Genomic DNA, 4,362 nt, shown 5'->3' with positions numbered 1-4,362 from the left:
TGGGTGTTGTGGCACCCTGGAATGCCACAGTGCACTCAAAGGGGCAATACAAAATGTCCCCAGTAGCCCTTCCCTACTGGCTGTCCTGGGCACTGCCATCTTGGATCACACAAGTTCTCAAAAGATTTGGGTGCCACCATCTTTGATCATGCAAAATCTCATGAGATTTGGGTGGTTCCCTCTTGGATGCTGAGATTTTGCACACTCCGAGATGGCAGTGCCCACCTGAATCAGGAAGGAGAGGCTGTGGGAGAACCATGACCCTGGTAAGTTTGGGAACCTCTGGGCTAGGGCATAGGTCAAGACCTCCTAGATCAGGCCAAGGGTCTACTTAAACCAGAATCCTCTTTTTGGCAGTAGTCACTTAGATCTGTGGGTGACTCAAACTGTGGGTCAGGACTAATTAGGTGGGTCACGAGCCAATTTCATGTGGGTCCACATTCATTTCAGTATTTTGTTTTTAGTATATTAGACTTGATGCCAAAAAGGCTCTGTCTCTTCTGCCATGAGTCTCCTGATTTTTTGTTTCATATACTCTTTCTTTGTCCAGCACACTTTGATATTCGTAATCATTACCTTGATTCTTGGATTCCTTCTGACCTTATCCCCTCTGATATTACTCTCTCCAAGTTCATGAGTGATGTTTGTGATTCTTTAACTGCAGCTGTTGCTGGTTATTTATCCGAGATCCTTAAAGTAACGTTGTCAGAATTTAAATAATTCTGGTATCTTGTTTTAAATTGTTGAGTTGTTATACAATTTGTTATGTCAATTGTAAAGTACAATTGTTAATCATGTTTGATATGCCAATAAAGGTTTCAGAAAGAAAGAAGAAGGAAGACTTGATGCCAACATGGTATGTGACTGCATTTGGGGAGATCTGTACTTTTAACAGGCTACAGTGTATATGTTTTTAACAAAGATAGTCAGTAGGGCTTACTCCTGGGTGTGGATAGGATTGCAGCCTTGGATTGTTAAAAAAATATCTTCCTGCTTGATGATGTAACTTCCAGCCATGACATCACTTCCAGGTTAATGACATCATTTCCGTGGGGCCTGTCAGAATGTCATTCTAAAAAGTGGGTCCTGGGCTAAAAAGTTTTGAGAACCAATGAACTAGATAATTTGAGGAGTTCCATAATCAGGGTATAAAGGAAACAGCTCTCCCCCTTTTTCACATTCAAAGCCATACTGGCTCTAAATATGGAGTTCCATTTAACCATCATAGCCTATATGCACTGATAAGCCTAATCTCTTTCTTGTTTTTGCTTCTACAGATGAATACAGCTACTGAGCTGGAAGTTGTTGTTTACAGCTGGAAATTTACCAGACCATGTTTAGTGGTCTGGTAAAGAGATCAATTCAATCTGATCTCTTCTAGTCATAAAGCAAGGTTTATACATGGACATACACTTGGACTTCTCCATCCCGGAGTAAATATTGTGTTAATTCTGAAGTTCTTCAGGCAAAACACATAAGTAAGTATAAATATTGCCACTAAGCAGAATATTTTATGATTTAGTGCATTGGGAAGTTGCTATGAAGCTAGGCTAATCAGATGTTCTGATACGAGCATTTAATTAAGAAATACATAATCTCTCCAGAAAACCTTTATGTGGAAAGAGAAAAAAAGGCAAAGCCAAACTAACTTCCAGGGTAAATTATGATTAAAGGAGGGGAAAAATATATTATCAAGCTCCATTTCTTCTCTTGACGTAAGTGACCTTTCTTCGGGGAAAGGTTAATTTTGGGATAGAAATACAATTTCTGAGCTATGTATAAATTAAATGAGCTGGTATGAATTATAGCATCATTTTTTTTTTTAATCTTTGAAACTTGCAGCAGGATTAATGGTACATGAACTTTCTCTCTCCTTGGCTTCCCTTTCATCTTTCCACTAAGGGATATAAATAAAAACAAATTGTATCAATCCACATTCTGACAGTTCTGCCACAGGGATGGATCTGAAACCTCAATGCATTTATTCCAGTCAAATGCACTAGGAGGTTTGCAAATGTACATATTTTATTGATGTCTTTTATTGTTTTATACAAGTTCTGCACTGTATATGACTCACTAAGCCAAATGTAGCTAAACAGCAATGCATGGGGTCCTATGAGGATCTCAAAACAATGTTGCCCATCTAGGCACTGACTACACCTAAACCAGTGGTTCCAAATATACCTGGATCACATCACCACAGTAGGCTCTTCCTGGAGCAGCTGGGTGCCACCGTATTGGATCTCATGAAATATCGCAAGATCCAAGATAGTGGTGCCCAAATCTCATGAGATTTTGTGAGATCCAAGACGGTGACACATGGGGAACAGGTAGAAGGGGCAACTTTGAGCGTGCTGTGATGCCCTGAGGTGTGGCAATGGACACTTTGGGTACCCTTAACCTAAACCAACTTGGGGCCCAATCCTATCCAATTTTCCAGCACCAGTGCAGTTGCAATGCAGCCCCAAGGTAAGGGAACAAATGTTCCCATACCTTAAGGTCAAACTTTCTGGCCAGAGGGCTGCATCAAATATCTGGCATGGTGTTGAGGGCCAGAAAAAGAATTTAAACATAAAATTTAAATGAATAAATTAGAGATAGAACTTAGATGAGTGAATAAATTCATTCACTCAATAAATGAGTGAGCCCATTCATTCAACCTCTCTGGCCCTCAGAACACCCTCCAGACACAACCAGAGCACAGCTGGTCTTGTTCAGTTGAGTGGGCCAGAGGCTTTCAGGGGACAAGAGCCTGGCTTGTGGCCAGATAGAGGCTTGCTGCGGGCTGCATCTGGCCCCCGGGCCAGGGTTTGGAGACCCCTGCCTTAAGGAGTCCTCTGTGACTGCTGCCCCACCACAAGATGCAGTGCATGCCTCATTGGCACAGCAGCACTGGCACTGGAAAATTGGATAGGATTGGGCCCTTAATGTCACAAATGTAGCTGTAGCACACGCCCTCCAACCATGACCCTTTAACATCATACTGTGCATGGTTGGTGATCCATGTTCAACATGTGGGGTCACAAGTTATGCAGTCCTTGCTTATACAAAACACACACACACACACACACACACACACACACACACACACACACTAACCTTACATGATGACACGGAAACAAGGCTCATATTATGAAATCTCTAATATCTTTTTGTGAGATACTTTTATTTCACAAAAAGATACGGTAATAAAACTATCCTAATACAAGTTATAAATTAGCTTTACAAGTCATCATTGTCCCCAAAAAATGATCCTTATTTTCCTATATGGGCACAAAGATTTGAAAGCCAGTGATGCAACTTTGGAAACAGAACTCCGTCACAAAACATAAGGCATTTTTTGAACACCTCAATTCTTTGAACCCGCTTAGGCTGGAGCAGAGAAAATAATAGCTTGCGATGCTACACTTGGGAAAGAAAGTGAAAGCAGTCCTGTTTCCCAGCCAGTCCTTATCCTCCGTGGAGATGCTGCTGAAGTTTTTAATGACCAAGGCTCTGATATGAATTTGTCTACCGCAATGCTTCGCTTGCACTTCATTTGCCCCAGAAGGTCTCCTCCAATTCAGAATGTGCAATGAGATTGTGGCTGGAGTCCAAACCACGCTTTCCTGAGAGTAAGCCCCATTGAACAAAATAGGACTTACTTCTGAGTAGACCTGGTTAAGATTGTGCCCTGTGTTGCACATTCCTAATCAGCATTCAGGCTTGAAAGATGCATGCATGTAGTTCCTAAATGTCACCCTTTTTCTCTCAAAGGATTTTAAAACATTAGGAGGAAAGCACCGCAAAGAAACCTTCCATGGAGAGCAACAAGCAATTTAAAGACATGAACAGCTGCTAAAGGCATGAGAGAACTGAATGGATGTTGCCTGGTGCTTATATGTTAAGGAAGGTGTCAAGACACTCATATCAAGCGAGGAGTTCCATAATTTGAACACCAGCACTGAAAAGCCTTTCTCTTTGGTTGCTACCTGCCCCACATCAAGCAGGGACACATGGAGGAAAGCTTTTGAAGCAGGTCTCAGTTGGTGGGAAGGTTTATGTGGGAGAAGGTGATCCTTCAGCTTCTCAAATCCGAAACTGTTTACAGCCACACAGGTTAAAATCAGCACTTTTACTTGAACCTAGAATCAAACTGGAAACCAGTGAAGCTCGCTCAACACTGGCTAATGCAGGGGTTCCCCAAGTGTGCATTGCACACCTCAGCATGCTCATACAGGTGCCGCAGGATGTCACTGGTGGCGCCTTCTACCTGTTCCCCCAGGAGCTGCCATCTTGGATCTCAAAAAATCTTGTGAGATTTTGGTACTACCATCTTGAATCTTGTGAAATCTCATGAGATTTGGGTGCCACTGTCTTGGA

This window comes from Tiliqua scincoides, chromosome 3, assembly GCF_035046505.1.
Source record: "Tiliqua scincoides isolate rTilSci1 chromosome 3, rTilSci1.hap2, whole genome shotgun sequence".
NCBI classification, from domain to species: domain Eukaryota; kingdom Metazoa; phylum Chordata; class Lepidosauria; order Squamata; family Scincidae; genus Tiliqua; species Tiliqua scincoides.
This window is presented reverse-complemented; position numbering follows the sequence as displayed.